This window comes from Marmota monax, unplaced genomic scaffold, assembly GCF_021218885.2.
Source record: "Marmota monax isolate L192 unplaced genomic scaffold, Marmota_monax_Labrador192_F-V1.1 WCK01_AAM20220418_F8-fsc00026, whole genome shotgun sequence".
Classification (NCBI taxonomy): domain Eukaryota; kingdom Metazoa; phylum Chordata; class Mammalia; order Rodentia; family Sciuridae; genus Marmota; species Marmota monax.
In genome coordinates this window covers 7,323,002-7,341,849 of record NW_026693108.1, presented here as the reverse complement: position 1 = coordinate 7,341,849, position 18,848 = coordinate 7,323,002, and the positions used below count along the sequence as shown (strand labels likewise).

The 18,848-nt window shown below is 38.0% G+C and overlaps 1 long non-coding RNA gene across 1 annotated transcript in view; it reads right to left on the bottom strand.

Annotated features, from left to right (window-relative positions):
* Positions 1 to 278: 278 nt before the first annotated feature.
* The window catches only part of LOC124099707 (uncharacterized), a 38,280-nt gene continuing 19,710 nt past the window's right edge, over positions 279 to 18,848 (bottom strand). The window contains exons 2-3 of the long non-coding RNA XR_006854057.2: positions 1,438 to 1,540; positions 279 to 1,354 (exon numbers count right to left, since the gene is read on the bottom strand). This is a non-coding gene — a long non-coding RNA (uncharacterized LOC124099707). The remainder of the gene's footprint in view (positions 1,355 to 1,437; positions 1,541 to 18,848) is intronic.

Here is an 18,848-nt window from a genome sequence, read left to right as displayed (position 1 = left end):
AATTTGCAAGGTGTCTATTGGACCCAAAATCACACTAGCGAATGCTTGTAATTTCAAATGCAAAATTAATCTATGCTGTGCAGTAGTTTTCCCACACATAACTTCCCTGTGTCAAGTCCTGAAGACTGTAAGGAATAATATATATATATATATATATATATATATATATATATATATATATATAAATCTTATGGTTGAATCTTCAAGTTCATTCAAGTTCATTTTTATTTTTATTTATTTTTATTTATTTTTTTACATGAGCTCTATTATTATTATCATTATTATTATTATTTGCATTACAATTCTTAATACACTTTTATATCACAATTTATCATATCTCTGTACATAAGATATGTTGACACCAAATTCGTTCATTTTTAAAAATTCACTTTTATCTAAGTCTATAAAAAAAATGAGTGTTTATTTTCATTGGCTTTGAAATAAAACAAATCTGCATCAATAATATTTTTTTTTTTCAGAAGAGCCATAACACACAATTCAGGTGCCGGAGATCTGGGCAGTGTATTTATTCAAACCACATGATTGGAAAGGAGAAAATATGAGTTAAAAGGTTAAAAGTGGTAAATAAAATGCTGTTTGAAAATAACAGTGCAAATAACTTTTTTACTTATTGATCTTAACAAATTGATTTTTTATCTCATTTTACTCAATAGAGCTCTCTTTAGTGTGTGAAAATAAGAACTGATTTGTGACTAGATTGTGAATCAATTCCTTTTACCTTAAAAATACAAATACTTTGGGGCTGGGGATGTGGCTCAAGCAGTAGCGCGCTCTCTCTAAAAAAAATAAAATACTTATAAATAGTTATTATAAGGTCTTTATGTGTGTTTGTTTCTGTTTTTGTTTCGTAGTGCTGGGGATTGAATCCCTGGCTTTAGTTCAAGTTAGGCAAGCACTCTACCACAGAGCCCCATCCCTAGTCCAGTGATGAGTTTTTGTTTTGCTATTAGAGATGAGTAGCTTCTAAATTTCATGGATGAGATATTCACATTCTTCTCAGAGATATGGGAATGTGATACTTTGTTGTCATGGGAGATACAGGGGGAAAGTGTCAGGGAAAACCCAGAGATCCCAGGATGATGGCTGTGGTTTCCAGAGGATGCTGAAATTCAGTTAGGTCCAAATGCGGGTTTTTGTCTTGACTACAGTCTGAACTACTGTTCAGGCCAATTGATGAGTCTTCTTGATGGAAAAATGACTGCATAATCCAAAGGCAGGCAGACATTTCATTTGCAGAAATACCCACAATTTTCCAAACTGGCTTGTTCTTTTTTAGTTAATTGTCCATATGCAAAGTTCACCAATTCGCGAAGCTGCAGTTCCTAGTCATTCTCTGTCAATTAGACCCAGATGGCAAAATTAAAGGCCCTTCACATCATGGTACAACAGTAATTTTAGTTCATCAAAGATCCTTACCCCATGCCGCTTTTTCACAATTAACATTGAAGTTCCTGTTGGGCAAGTGCTTCACGAACAATGACACGTCCTCTGTAGCTGAGGGTCCATCTTCTTGTCAACGCTGATGGAGAAAAGAAAAGAAGTCCACAGACATGATAATTACAGAGCGCCTGCAAGGTGGAAGGTGAGACACCCCAGATGGCAGGGAGGACGAGGGACGCGCTCACTGCCAGGGAATTCTGAGAACAAGGGCCAGCTCCAGGTCCGGGTGCACTGCAGTTCTGAAGCCAGAGACAGAGAGGCCAAGAGAAATGGAAGGCGGGGGTTTATTTTTAAATGCCATTCATGGCAAATCAAGATAATATTTAGATAATGAAAGTCATTGAAGAACACACACAAGCGCTTTCACACACACACACACACACACACACATACAGGGCTTTTAGGAGGCGGTGGCTTCTGACATGGACATTTCACATCATCATTCTGAATTAGTTATTTCCAGATCTCAGCAGAATAAAGATGACATTTGGTAAGAAATTTATACTCCTTTTAAAATGACAAAGAGGCCGTTTTTTTTTTCATCAAATTAAACTACAACACTATATTTTAATTAATAACATTATCTTGGATTGTAGATGAGAAATCAGTTGGTAAAATTTCTATGTCAATTAAATAACTGGTGTGATTCTACATCATGTACAACCAGAAGAATGAAAAGTTATACTCCATTTGTATATGATGTGTCAAAGTGCATTCTACTGTCATGTAGAACTAATTAGTTTTTTTATAATAACAAAAAAATTCTATATTTATTCTTGCAAGCAAAATAAAATGTTGGTTTTGTCATTTCTATTTTAATCTAGGAAAAAGAACTTTAAAGAAAATAAGTTATTTATTTAAGGTCCTACAGATTGTAAGGGCCAGATTTGGGGATTTGAAATATATCTTCTGACATCAAGTTCAATGTTCTTTCTTACCAACCAAAACTCCCTCAAATATCCTTTAGGAAAGACTTTATCCCAAATGAATATTAAATGAATTTAATATTCATTTGCAGTGATGTCAAAAAGAAGGCATGATGGTCACTTAAAAAACAAGCAAAACATGTTCCACATCCTTTGCTGACTTCAAATCTTAGAAGTGAAGTGGCATGAAATACACCCACAGAAACTGTTCATGGTCTTTGCTCAAGTTAGCGATGTAAAGAATAGGAATGACAATGTAGCAATCTCAGTGTGAGCTATTTACTTATGAAATGAAAAATGTTTTGCAATTTTTGTATGTATTTGAAGATGAGTCCCAATGAAAAGAACCATATTTTGAGTGACATTTTTGTGTCAATTTTTTATTTTAAAAAAGTTTTAAAAATGTACTTTTTTATTCTTTTATAACTGAAAGACTAAGTTGTCTTTGTTTTAGAATAATGTGTGTATATGTATGTGTGTATGTATATGTGTGTGTGTGTATATATATATATATTTTTTTTTCTGGCTCAGTTTCTTAATATTAACATAACATTTTCCTCCTGAATGGATTATCATGAGGATAGACATGGGTGATTATGAAAATGAAGAAGAAGATGACAATGTTATCAATGCTAACCATGATAATTGATGGTTTGACATGGACTGAAAATTGTGTACCCAGCTTAGTTAGAGTTCTTATCCTATTTCCATAAGCAGCAAAGGTAGCAGCAGATCAGGACCCTGTGTGGGTTCAGCCCCTAGTGAGCAGCAGTACTGCCTAGGGCCCAAGACTAGCATGTGAAATAACACTAAACAACAGAACACAAAATTCAGTTTCACCCAAGAATTGCAATGATCTGAACTAAGATAGTTAGAAAGTAAATTAGAGATTTCATCATTAATCTTTATCCAATTTCCCTCTGTTTTGTTTGTAAGCTATACATGCTTATATATTACATGGAAAGGTGTGATAATTTGATGATACATGATTTAAACTGGAAAATGTCTATTGAAAATGTTAACTTGAGAAAGTTTTAGAATCAATTATTTATTCTATGTGGCTTGAATATGCTTTTCCTTTCAACAACCAATAGAAATGTCAGCGTTCTTGTTAATTCTTCAGGACCCAGTGGGTCTCATCTGCTCCTTCCGTTTCTTTTCAGACCTCAGGTGTGTCCAACAGTGCTGCAAATAAGTTCCTTCCACCCCTCCTGCCTCTCTAGCTCAGCATCTTCCCTCTTACCCCAACATCACCTAAAACAAAGGTCTTTGAGGATAGGAATCCTATTTTTAGACATTTTGAGGAAATATAGTAACATCAATTCTGTATTAGATTTCAAACCAATGTTAATTAATTCTTAATTATGTCCCAGACATTTTCACAAAGTAGACACTTATAAAAATAAGTCTTGAGATTATTTCTCTTTTCCTCTTTCAATTTCAACACTTTTTTGTCCCCTTTACAAGACACTATTCAAGTGAAATCAGTAAGAAATTTACTTATTGACTCTCATACATTAAATTATTTTAAAATATGCAAAGAGTCAAACAGAGAAAAAAGTATGTTTCACATCTAAAATAACTATGAACTAGGATAATAAGGGAAGTAGGACTTCATCCTGTATTGGTAATTCCATAAGTTTGAGTTAACACCAAACCACAGATTTTAGAAGATTTCTGACTATTGTGTCTGTCTCCGCACTATGCCACCAAGAAAACAATAGTAAAAGCCCGTGCTCTGAAAATTGCAACTGAATTCCTTTCAACAGCATTTTTTTTTCCTTTAAAATGATTTCTGCTTATACATTGAGTTTATTCTTCTCCAGACGTTTGGGAGAAAGATTGTGAGGCGGAATGACAGTTGAAGAGTTAGCCCATGATGTGAAGGAAAATATAATAATGATGGAGACTTTCTTCAAATTCTGACAAAAGGAGTCAGGAGAAAAAGTGTTCATGTATATTTTCTAAGTTTTATTTAAATAATGTTCTCTACACTTTTTGCATATATTTTGGCAACGAGATATAGGCAAATATGGATTAATTTTAAATGATCTGAAACAGTCATTTTTGATTAATCCCTGCGATGCCTCACTTTCTTTGTGGAGGCTTTCCATTTAATACTATATGTTTTTTTTTTAATTTGCATGAAGTGAAACAGTGAAATATCTGAGGAAAAAAGTACTATTTATAAGATATGTAAAGACATTTCTTTGAGTTTAGATTAGGTAGAATTTTTTAAAAAAAATTAGGCATGGTTATATGTTTAATGTTTTGGCATTATTTAATATGTAATTCCAGAAGATCAAAAATTAGGTCAGGAGAAGTAGTAAATTAGCTAATTGAAAAACTACAGTATATTAAATTTCAGTTATCATCTCTGTGAGAGTTTAAGTCTGAAGAACAAGTTAAAACAAAACAAAAAAAGTTTTGATACTCAAACTGAGAAATAGGGGGGGCTGTATAAATGATCTGCCTTCCTCTTCACTTTCCAGTGGCTTTGTTTCCTAGGGTGTAACATTCTATTTAGATTAAGACTTTTGTAAACTTAGGTATTAAACATTTTCAAATTTTAACCAAAGAGCCATGGGGTTATTAGATATGTGCACTCTATCACACAGCTCCCTGATATTCTTTGTAGCTTTTTTATTTCCTTGTGAAAAATATTTTCAAAGTCCTGACAAGTTTGAGAGCCACTTAGACCTTGGCTCTGGTGCAGTTCTTCATTTCAGTGGGATCAATAACCTGCCTATAAGACGCGATTTTGAGATGGAGTGGTGCCCATCAGGCTGACCATGCACTTCAAAGTTTAAAGATCAAGAGAAATGGATCAATTACCATGAAAAATATTAAATAAATACATTATGGTTGTTCTGGGGACAATCCAATAGTTTAATATCTACAGTCCTGTTAAAAATCTGAAAAAGCACCTATATTTGCAATACAATAAATACAAAAACCCCACACATTAAATATGTTAAATACTTAATGAAGAATGGATTACACATGGAGACTGTATATTTTCTTGATTTAATCTGTAGAAAAAAAGTTTAAAATAATGAGGAACTCTTAATCTGGATTTAAATCTTTGGAGTTTTCACAAGATTAGGGAAAACATGGTTGGCACAGGAGTTTTCCCTACAAAATTGTACAATGCACCCTGGTATTTCAAAACGCATGGCTCCTTTGATGAGACTCATAGTGAAAGTCAGGTAAAGCATATCCCAGGAAATCTGCAATGCACTGATGATTCCTGGAAGTGAAGCCTTGCAGGATAGCTCACCCTCAGTTTCTTCCAACTCTGACATGACACTAGAGATCAATATGTATCCAGAGAGCATGCATGAGAAGAGGCTTTGAAAGATCACTGCTGGGTTTTATTATGAGGTTTTAATCCAGATGTCTTAACTTCTGAGTTCTATAAACGACAGCAATATACTATGTAGAAATATTATGCAATTGGTTGTAACCAATATAGTGCAGATGCCATTTTTCTACTTGTGTGTTTTTAGGAAGCAGTACCTTTTCTGGTATATTCAATATGTCTATATTTATGACCATAGCTATATTTACCTCAATGCCTGTGTGTATAATCTACATCTGTATAAAAGTAGATATCTATCTATAAAATATATAAAAAGAGATAATTTTTTTTTCTAAATCCGTGTCCAAAAATTTATAGCCAAGAAAAAGTCACCAATTAGAAATATATATCCACAACACATAAATAACCATAAATAGACATGTGCATACATATTGATAAATGTACAATACAAATGAGATTCTTCAGCTAGGATTTAAACTCTTTTAAGAAAGCAATTCTTAATAAGTTTTTTAAAAGCACAAATTAGTCAATATTATAGTATATTGGAACTCAACAATTTAAAAAAATGGATGGGGGATCACTAATGCCAACAAAGGCTATGGAAGTGGCATTCCTATCCATGGACACATCCTTTCAGAAATAACCTGGCAGTTACCATACAAAATGTTTAAAGGGTCAGGTGCTCTTCTCTTCCCCAAGTGTTCTATCAGGTAAATATATAATAAGAAGAAAAACTTTACACGAAGAGACATTTGTTAGATCATCATTTATATTGCAAAGATTTGAAGCAATTCGGTTAGCCAAGTATGTTATGAGTGTTTGCTGAATCATGGCAGATAAATGAAATGCATTCCTGTGTATCCATTAAGATAATGAGCATGAAATCTCCTAGTGATATGAGAACCATTTTAAATGAAATGTTAATTGAATTATAGTCAGAAAAATTCATAAGGATATGATATATAGCAGTCAATAGCCAAAATAAATTGGAAAGAAATATAATAAGATGTGGTTATTTCCAAATGAAGATCAATGGTAGAGTCCCAGGACGGCCCTGCCAACCAGCAGACCAATGCCTGAGCCCAGGCCCAGGCCTAGTACTGCCCTGCTGACCACCCAGGAGCCAAGGCCCAGGCCCTGGCCCAGGAATGCCTCCACGGACCAGCACACCCGCACTGGGAGCTGAGGCCCCGGACTAGGATGGCCCCAAAGACTGGCATAACCATGCCTGAGCCGAGGCTGAGCCCCTCACCTTGGGACAAGAGATAGGACGTAGAGGCAGCTGTATCTGTGAACAGGCAGGCCACCCTTTCAGCCCAGTCTCTGAAAGTGGTTGCATCCATTTTGGGACTTCCTGAAATACCAACACTATTGCTATGACCACTTTTAGCTGCAGTAGCATTTACTGTGGGACACCAGCACGGTCTGGATGTCCAGCACCAAGGTGAGGTACACCTAACCTGCAGGAACACTACAAGATTATAGGGTAGAAACTGTAAAATCTCAGATCCACACTGCAAGAAGGGAGGACCCAGACAACAAGAAAAAACAAGGGAGAAAAGTGCCCCAAACAAACCAAGATACTACAATAGTATAATTCTTGGACAGTGCAGTTGATGAAATGTCAGAGAAGGAATTCAGAAAATACACAATGAAAATGATTTATAAATTAAAGAATGACTTAAGTGAGCAAATACAAAAATTGATCACTCCAACAAGGAGATAAAAGAGCCAGTATAGGCAACCATTGATGACACCAACAAACAGATAAGGAAGCAAATACAGGCAGCTATTGATCACACCAAGAAAGAGATAAAGGAGCAAATACAGGTAGCAAAAGATTACTTTGAGAAAGAGATAGAGATTCTGAAAAAAATCAGAAATTCTTGAAATGAAGGAAACAATAAATGGAATAAAATACTCAATAGAAAGCATCACCAAAAACACTAGATCACTTAGAAGACAGAATGTCACATAATAAAGGTAAAATATATGAACTTGAAAATAAAGTTGACCACACAGTGAAGATGGTAATAAACTATGAACAGAATATCCAAGAATATGAGATAATATCAAAAGACCAAATCTAATATTTATTGGAATAGAGGAAGGTACAATGATTCAAACCAAAGGAATGCACAATCTCTTTAATGAAATAATATCAAAAAATTTCCCAAACATGAAGAATTAATTGGAAAATAAAAACATGAGACTTACAAGAAGACACCAAATGTACAAAATTACAACAGATCTATATCAAGGCACATTATAATGAAAATGCCTAGTGTACAGAATAAGGAGAGAATCTTAAAGGCCGCAAGAGAGAGGAATCAGATCACATATAGGGGGAGACCAATTCATATCTCAGCACATTTTTCTACTTGGACACTCAAAGCCAGGAGATCCTGGATCAACATATACCAAGCTCTGAAAGAAAATGGATGATAACCAAGAATCTTATATCCAGCAAAATTAAGCTTCATATTTGATGAAGAAATAAGAACCTTTCATGATAAGCAAAAGGTAGAAGAATTTACAGTGAGAAAGCCTGCACTACAGGGCATACTCAGAACAATGTTCCAGGAGGAGGAAATGAAAAACAACAATGAGAATCAGCAAAGGGAAGAACTACACTGAAGGAAAGGAAAGGTTTCTCCTTGGTTTCAAGGAGAAACCAAGTCAAGTTAAAAACCAAAACCAAACCAAAATGAGCAGGAATACACATCATATTTCAATAATAAGTAAATGGCCTAAACTCATCAATTAAAAGACACAGACTGACAGTTTGAATTTAAAAAAAAAAAAGACCCAATAATATTCTGCCTTCAAGAGACTCAATTTCACAGGAAAAGACATCCAGAGACTGAAGATGAAAGAGTGGGAAAAAAAATGTACCACTCAGACGGACCACATAAACAAGCATGGGTTTTCATTCTCATATCAGATAAAGTGGACTTCAAACCAAAGCTGGTGAAGAGGGATAAAGAAAGACATTTCATACTGCTTAAGGGAACCATACATCAACAAGATACAACAATCATCGTATCTATGCTCCAAACAATGGGTCACTTATGTATATCAAACAAACCCTTCTCAACTATTAGAACCAAATAAACCACTACACAATAATACTAAGTGACTTCAACACACCTCTCCCACCATTGGATAGATCTTCAAAACAGAAACTCAAAAAAGAAACTACAGAACTCAATAATACAATCAATAATTTGGACTTAACAGACATATAGAGAATATTCCATCTATGAACAAGTGATGGATCATACTCTTTCTTCTTAGGTTTACATGGATCCTTCTCCAAAATAGACCATATATTATGCCACAAAGAAAGTCTCAGCAAATACAAAAAAATAGAGATACTACCCTGCATTCTATCTGACCATAATGTACCTGCATTCTATCTGACCATAATGGAATAAAATTAAAATCAATGATAAAATTAAAAAAAAATAGAAGACCTGGAGACTAAATAATACACTACTGAATGACACGTGGATAACACAAGACATTAGAAAGGAGATTAAAAAAAAAACTTAGAGGTAAATGAGAACTCCAATACAAGTTATTAAAATCTATGGGACACTAGTGCTAAGAGGAAAGTTCATTGTGTGGAGTTCATTCATTAAAAGAAGAAAAAGTCAACTAATGAATGTCGTGACATTACAGCTCAAAGCCCTATAAAAACAGGAGCAACCCAACACCAAAATTAGTAGAAGACAGGAAATATTAAAATCAGGGCAGAAATCAATGAAATTGAAGCAAAAGAAATAATTCAAATAATTGACAAAACAAAAAGCTGCTTCTTTGAAAAAATAAATAAAATTGACAAGCCCTTAGCCATCCTAATGAAAAGACCGAGAGAGAAAACTCAAATCACTAAAATTTGTGATGAAAAAGGAAATATAATGACAGACACTATTGAAATACAGAAGATAATTAGAAACTATTTTGAAAATTTATAATCCAGTAAAATAGAAAACCTTGAAGACACTGATGAATTTCAAAAGGCATATGATTAACCGAAACTGAGTCACAAGGACTTACACAGTTTAAACAGATCAGTTTATAGAAGACTCCATCAAAAGCCTACCAACCAAGAAAAGCCCAACACCATATGGATTCAAAACTGAGTTCAAGACCTACAAAGAAGAATTAATACCAATAATCCTTAAGTTATTCCATGAAATAGAAAAGGAGGGAACTTTTCCAAATACATTCTATGAAGCTAGTATTATCCTGATACCAAAAATAGGCAGAGACAGATAAAGGAAAGAAAATTTTAGAACAATATCACTGATGAACATTGGTGCATAATTCTCAATAAAATTCTGGGAAATTGCATACAAAAACATATTAAAGAAATAGTGCACCATGATCAAGTGAGGTTCCTTCCAGGAATGCAATGATGGTTCAACATAAGCAAATCAATAAATAAAATCCATCACATCAATAGACTTAAAGATAAGAATCATAAGATTATATCAATTTACGCAGAGAAAGCATTTGACAAAATAGAGCACCATTTCATGTTCAAAACATTAGAAAAACTAGGGATAGTAGGAACATACCTCAACATTGTAAAAGCTACCTATGCTAAACCCAAAGCCAACAGTATTTTAAATGGAGAAAAAGTGGAAGCATTCCCTCTAAGAACTGGAACAAGACAGGGATGCCCTCTTTTACCTCTTCTACTAACATAGTCCTTGAAACTCTAGCCAGAGCAATCGGACAGATGAAAGCAATTAAAGGGAAATGGATAGGAAAAGAAGAACTCAAACTATCATTATTTGCTGACAACACAATTCTATACTTAGAGGATCCAAAAAAAAAAAAAAAAAACCCACCAGAAAACTTCTAGAATTAATAAATTAGTTCAGCAAAGTAGCAGGATATAAAATCAATACCCAGAAATCAAATGCATTTCTAAACATCAGTGATGAATCCTCAGAAAAAGAAATCAGGAACATACCCCATTCACAGTAAACCCTAAAAAAAAATACTTGTGAATCAGCTTAACAAAAGAGGAGAAAAATCTCTACAATGAAAACTACAAAAGACCAAGAGAAGAAATTGAACAAGATCGTAGAAGACGGAAAAATCTCCCATGCTCTTAGATAGGCAGAATTCATATTGTCAAAATAGCCATACTACCCAAAGGGGTATACAGATTCAATGTGATTCTATTTAAAATCCCAATGTCATTCCTTATAGAAATGGAAAAAGTAACCATGAAAATTCATTTGGAAAAATAAGAGACCCAGAATAGATAAAGGAATCCTTAGCAAGAAGAGGGAAGCAGAAGGCATCATAATACCAGACCTTAAAGTATACTACAGAACTATAGTAACAAAAACAGCATGGTATTGGCACCAAAATAGATATGTAGACTAATGCCACAGAACAGAAGACACAGAGACAAACCCACATAAATACAGTTATCTCAGACTAGACAGAGGAGCCAAAAACATACATTGGAAAAAGGGCCTTTTCAACAAATGGTGATGGGAAAACTGAAAATTCATATGCAGCAAAATGAAACTAAACCCCTGTTTCTCACCATGCACAAAACTGAACTCAAAGTGGATCAAGGACCTATGAAGTAAACTAGAGACCTTGAGTCTAATAGAGGAAAAAGTAAGCCCAAATATTCATTACGCCAGATTAGGCCCTGACTTTCTTAACAAGACTCCTAAAGCACAACCAATAAAATCAAGAATTAATAAATGGGATGGTTTCAAACTAAAAAGTTTATTCACAACAAAAGAAATAACCAATGAAGTAAAGAGAGAGCCTACATTTTGGGAGCAAACTGTTGCTACACTCATATCAGAGCACTAATCTCTAGGATATATAAAGAACTCACAAAATTTAATACTAAAAAAAATCAATAAATGGGCTAAGGAGCTAAACAGACATTTCTCAGAAGATATGCAATTGATCAACAAATATATGAAAAATATTCAGCATCTCTAGTAATTAGAGAAATTAAAACCAAAACTACTCCAAGATTTCATCTTATGCCAGTCAGAATAGCAGTTATAAAGAACACAAGCAGCAGTAAGTGTTGGGAGGATGTGGGGCAAAAGGCACACTCATACATTGCTGGTAGGACTGCAAATTGGTACAACCACTATGGAAAGCAGTGTGGAGATTCCTTAGGAGACTTGTAATGGAACCACCATTTGACCCAGCTGTCCCACTCCTTGGTTCCTACCCAAAGGATTTAAAAACCAGCATATGATAGTAATGCAGCCACATTAATGTTTATAGTAGCTCAATTCACAATAGCTAAACTGTGGAAAGGATGCCCTTGAATAGATGAATGGATAAAGACACTGTGGTGTGTATACACAGTGAAATATTAATCAGCATTAAAGAAAATAAAATTATGGCATTTTCAGGTAAATGTATGGAGTTGGAGAATATCATGCTAAGTAAGCCAATCGCAAAAACTAAAGGCCAGATGTTCTCTCTGAGAAGTGGATACTGATCCATAATAGGGGAGGGCACTGGAAAAACAGAGGATGTTTGGAAAAGGCAAAGAGGGGAGGGAAGGGAGAGGAAGTGGTATGGAGACAGGAAAGATGGTGGAACGTGATGGACATTATTACCTTAGGTACATATATGACTGCACATAGGGTGGGATGCTACATTGTGCAAAATCAGAGAAATGAAAAGTTGTGTAGCAGTTGTGCACAATGAATCAAAATTCATTCTGCTGTCATATACACCTAATTAAAATAAATGAATAAAGTAAAAATAAAAAGACTTAAAAACAGCACACTGCAGCCAATTCAATGTTTATAGCAGCACAATTCACAATAGCTAAACTGTGGAACCAAACTAGATGCTGTTCAATAGATGAACAGATAAAAAAAAAAAAAACATGGTATATATACACAATGGAATATTACTTACCATTAAAAAAGAATAAAATTGTGGCATTTGCTGGTAATTGAGTGGAGTTGGAGAATATCATGCAAAGTGAAGTAAGCCAATCTCAAAAAACCAGGGACCAAATATTTTCTCTCATAAGTGGATGCTAATTCATATGGGATAAATAAGTGGAGGAACTTTTGAAGGGGCATAGAGGAAGGGGTTAGGGGGCAAAGGAGTAGGAAAAATGGTGGAATGAGGTGGACATCATTACCCTAGGTACATATATGATTGAATGAATAATGTGACTCTACTTCATGAACAACCAGAGAAGTGAAAAATTCTGCTCCATTTGTATACAATGAATCAAAGAGATTTTACTGTCATGTGTAACCGATTAGAACTAATAATAAAACAAAAAAATCAATAGTAGCCTTTCTTTTTCTTTCCTTTTCCTTGTAATTTATTCTTTTAATCTCTCCCACTTCCCTACACTTTCTACAATGGTCTACAATATTGTAGAAAATAGTAGAGTTATATGATTAAAATGTTATTGTTAAAAGAATATCCCTTACCCTGAGAAATATATTAAGTACTATATGCTAAGCATGAAGGATAAAAAATAAATATGACTTGCTGCCCTCGTGGACTTGGTAGAGCTGTGTAGAAGGCAGAGTTGAATCAAATAACCATGCTGTAGGGGAGTAGCATTCCAGAAACCCACATTAATGTCTTAAGCATACAGAAATAGAAGGGACTGTGGGGACAATGCTCAGGAGTGGCCAGAGAGCAGGGAAAAGTTCTCACCAGTGTTCTGTGGAGATAGGCACAGGGCAGACCAAGACAGGGAACAACTGTGGTGCTTATTATAAGACTTTGGCTCTTACGGGAGCCAGAGAAAATTTGAATGGGGTCTGGACAGGGAAGAGTGGAGACTATTTCAAAAAGGATGGACTATGATAGGAATACCAGTTGAAAGTTAGCCCATTATTTATGTAGTAAGCAAAATTGAATAATCTTGGACTAGGGCTTGAAAGAGTAGCTTGAAAGAAAAGTGACCACAACACTCAGAGCGACCAAGAGATCTTTATTGCAGCAGTGCAAAAGAGGAGAAGAGAGAGAAAGAGAAGGAGAGAGAGGGAGAGAGAGAGAGAGAGAGAGAGGAGAGCACGTGCGCAAAGGAGACAGAGAGAGCAAGAGAGAAGAGAGAGAGGGGCCCGGCAGAAGGGAGTTTTTATAGCCCAAATCTAATGGGGTCTCTGGGTCTGCAAGCTGCCTTGTTGGCACACAAGGGGGTTAAGTGTTCGGCCTTGAACAGTGAGCGGGCTGAGTGTTCAGCCTTGAGCAGGGGCTTGGGCATTTGGGCTTGAAGCAAACAGGTGATAAAGAGCCAGACAGAGGGTTTGAGTGGCCAGGTCATCCTGCAGCTAACTTTGTTTGGCATGCCCTGCAGACAGCTTACTCAGCCTGTCCTGCACCTAACATAGCTCACCCTGGGATTACAGAAATTGGAGTCACCTCTACTTGGCTCTGTGACTTTGGAGAATTATGTACATGCACCTTGCCTGTATCACTGGAATCATAACATTAGATGTTTGATAAGGTTGTCAAGATTGAATCAATTTACAAGATGCAAGCATTATAAAACTTGGCAGCTTTTGCATTTTCAATGAGCATTATATTTACTAACCAGCTTGTAGTGGTGTAAATATAGAGAAATAAATGGATATGAAAAAAATTTTAGGGGATAAAGTCAAATTATTTATGTGTACCCTGCAGGAAGTAAGGGAAGAAAGTGATGAAAAATATTTGCAATGTGTAGTCATAGAATGAGAATGGTAACTGTCTTTGAGAAATGGTTCAGGGGATAAAAACCAGTTTGAGGGGCTGGGGTTATGGTTCAGTAGTAGAGCACTTGCCTAGCATGTCCAAATGTCCAAAGCCCAGGGTTCAATTCTCAGCCATACATATATATTCATTGACAACTAAAAATATATTTATGAAAAAGCAGGTTGGGGAGCAAAATTGCAAGCTTGATTATTGGGTACCTTGAACTGAAATTGGTTCTATGATGGCCACATGGAGGTGCTGATTAAACCATGGTCCACAGGTGTTTCAGAGACTTTTCAAGACATAGGGCTGTCAAAGAGATCTCAGGTGGACTTGAGGTCTTGAGTGGGGGATCTCATCTGGCTGAGCCTGATAGAGAAAGGTTATTAGAGCCTGGGGTCAAACAGGGTGGAGTATGAGCCATAGAGAAACCAGGTAGCATAGCTTACCTGGTTTAGAGTGATTTAGATGGTTTGATGAAAGTGAAAGCACACTAAAGGTGAGTGAAGTATAAACTGGGAAAGATAAAAAGTAGATACCAAATTATTTATAAGATGTTTGTAGATTTTCAGGGGGAGAAGATGGCGGCGAGGGGAGTGCATTGCCCCTGTGTGCCGCATCACTGTGTGGGAGTATGACGAGTCAGGACGGCTAAAGGCTATCTTGTTAGGAATTTCCAGCAATAGTGGGGTGCTCCGGAACCTGGAGGAAGGATTTCCATCGCACGAGGATCGGCTACGGGGACTCAGACGCGAGAGATTTGTCGCACAGAGGGTAACACTGCTTATTCAGCAAATCGCCCCGCGGCTAGAGTCTGCAGCGCGCGCTGGGAAACGAGGAGGAGATAGCGATGCAGGGATACAGCGCTGCAGTTTCGGCCAGCCGTGCAAGCACCGTACTCAGTGCTGAATTCTGGGTTCGAGACGGGGGAAGGAAGTGGTCCATTTCGGTTCTCCACACCAGTCAGACCACAGAGGAGGCCAGCGGCCACCATCTTGGAGAGCTGACGTCACCATCCCTGTTTTCGACTGACCGCAGCTCATTCAGCCATAGATCAGGTAATTTCAGGCTGCCATTCGCCTGCGGCTTGCAGACAGATTACTCAGGCTCAGTGCCTGAGTGCTTCTTGGAGCCTGCTCTTATCAGAGCATACACCGAGCACGGAGCGGCTGAGTTCCGGCTCCTGGAACTGATCTGGCCCAGGGCTAAGGAGCCCGCGGAAACTGCTTCTCAGTCCGGGTCCTGCTGAGGGCCGGTCAGGACTCACCCGTTGCTTTGGCTACCAGGCAAAGGGAACGAAATGCTGCCATTTGCATAGGATACCAAGATGGCAGAGATCTGATGTCATCAGAAAGCGCCGGAGGAGAGAACTTCATCAATACCAGCAGCGACAGAAACAGTTGGTCTCCTGGTAGGGGGGGTGAGGCACAGACACCCGAGTCTCTCTCGATTTGTCGTTGAGCCAGAGGGGAGGAGCCGGGCCTCCGCCTGCGCCTGGAGCAGGCCCAGCGGCTCGCCGGCGTGGTGATCGCGTGACCCCAATTGGAGAGGGGGCGGAGCTGAGCCGCCACCCGCGCCCGCAAGGTGGGCAGACCTGCGACCCAGTGGTACACGGGCGTGGTAGATGGGGCAAGGCAGAGCCGCCGCCCGCGCCTGCAAGGTAAGCAGACCTGCGACAGACTGGCGGGTCAGGCCCAGTGGCCTGCCAGCGTGGTACACACGTCACCCCAACTGGAGTAGGGGCAGAGAAGAGCCTTCGCCCGTGCCCGAATCAGGCCCCGTCGGTGTGGTGGTCACGTGACCCAAATTGGAGTGGGGGCGGAGCGGAATCGCCACCCGTGCCCACAGGGTGAGCAGACCTGCGACCAACCTGCAGATCAGGCCCAGCGGTCCGTAGGCGTGGTAGGAGGGGCAGGGCAGAGCCACCGCCCGCGCCTGCAAGGTAGGCAGACCTGCGACAGACCGGCGGATCAGGCCCAGGAGCCTGCCGGCGTCGTACACACGTCACCCCAATTGGAGTAGGGGCAGAGCAGAGTCGCCGCCTGTGCCAGGAACAGGCCCAGCGAACTGCCGGTGTGGTAGTCACAACACCCCAATTGGAGTAGGGGCACATCAAAGCCGCCACCCGTGCCCGAAAGGTGGGCAGACCTGTGACCGACCAGCGGGACAGGCCCAGTGGCCTGCCGGTGCAACAGACAGGTCACCCCAATTGGAGTAGGGGCAGAACAGAGCCGCCGCCTGCGCCCGGAACAGGCCCAGTGACCTCCCGGCGTGGTAGTCACGACACCCCAATTGGAGTAAGGAGAGAGCAGAGCTGCCGCCCACGCCTGCAAAGTAGGCAAACCGCCGCCAGACCCTGCAAGGGAGACTTTTCAACTACACAAGAGCAATATAAATATATAGGGGAAAAAAACGTTTCAAAAACACAACAGTTTCACCAAGCAGAAAGAAATGCAAACAGTATGAAAAGACAAGGAAAGAAAGGACCACAAGCAATGCAGGTCAACTCAACTTTAGAAGAGGTAACAGCTGCAGCAGATGGAATGTCAGATAAAGAATTCAGGATATACATGCTTCAGATGATCTGGAGTCTCAAAGAAGACATTAGACAGCAAAATCAGACAATGAAAGATCACTTCGACAATGAATTACACAAACAAATCCAGGAAGCAAAGGATCAACTATACAGGGAGATAGAGATTATAAAAAACAAACAAACAGAAATCCTAGAAATGCAGGAAGCAATAAACCAACTTAAAAACTCAATGGAGAATACTACCAGCAGAGTAGAACACTTAGAAGATAGAACGTCAGACAATGAAGACAAAGTATTTCAACTGGAAAAGAACATAGACAGCTCAGCAAGACTGTTAAGAAACCATGAGCAGAACATCCAAGACATATGGGATAACATTAAGAGACCAAACTTAAGAGTCACTGGGATACAGGAAGGTACAGAACTCCAAACCAAAGGAATGAGCAATCTATTCAATGAAATAATATGAGAAAACTTCCCAGACTTGAAGAATGAGACAGAATCCCAAATCCTAGAAGCCTACAGGATGCCAAATGTGCAAAATCATAAGAGATCCACACCTAGACACATTATAATGAAGATGCCCAACATACAGAATAAGGAGAGAATTTTAAAAGCTACAAGAGAAAGGAAGCAGATTACATTTAGGGGTAAGCCAATCAGGATAACAGCTGATCTTTCAACACAGACTCTGAAAGCTAGAAGATCCTGGAATAACATATTTCAAACACTGAAAGAAAATGGGTTCCAACCAAGAATTGTGTATCCAGCGAAATTAAGCTTCAGGATGGAAGATGAAATTAAAACCTTCCACGATAAACAAAAGTTTAAAGAATTTGCAGCTAGAAAACCATCTCTTCAAAACATCCTCAGGCAAAACATTACAGGAAGAGGAAATGGAAAATAACAATGAAAACCAACAGTGGGAGTTAGAACAGTAAAGGGAGGGGAAATAATCAAAGAGGAAAACAAATCATGTTTAGTAACAGAAATAAACAAATATGGCTGGAAGAACAACCCGTATCTCAATAATAACCCTAAATGTTAATGGCTTAAACTCACCAATTAAGAGACACAGGCTAGTAGAATGGATCACAAAACAAGACCCAACAATATGCTGCCTACAGGAGACGCATTTGATAGGAAAAGACATACATAGGCTGAAGGTGAAGGTTGGAAAAAATCATATCACTCATATGGACTTCGGAAACAAGCAGGAGTGTCCATACTCATATCAAATAAAATAGATTTCAAGCCAAAGTTAATCAAAAGGGATAAAGAGGGACACTACATACTGCTTAAGGGAACCATACACCAACAAGACATAACAATCATAAATATTTATGCCCCAAACAATGGTGCAGCTTTGTTCATCAAACAAACTCTTCTCAAGTTCAAGAGTCTAATAGACCACCATACCATAATCATGGGAGACTTCAACACACCTCTCTCGCCACTGGACAGATCTTCCAAACAAAAGTTGAATAAGGAAACTATAGAACTCAATAACAGAATTAATAACCTAGACTTAACTGACATATATAGAATATACCACCCAACATCAAGCAGTTACACTTTTTTCTCAGCAGCACATGGATCCTTCTCAAAAATAGATCATATATTATGTTACAGGGCAACTCTTAGACAATATAAAGGAGTAGAAATAATACCATGCATCTTATCTGATCATAATGGAATGAAACTGAAAATCAACGATAAAAGAAGGAAGGAAAAAGCATACATCACTTGGAGAATGAACAATAGGTTACTGAATGATCAATGGGTTATATAAGACATCAAGGAGGAAATTAAAAAATTCTTAGAGATAAATGAAAACACAGACACAACATATCGGAATCTATGGGACACATTGAAAGCA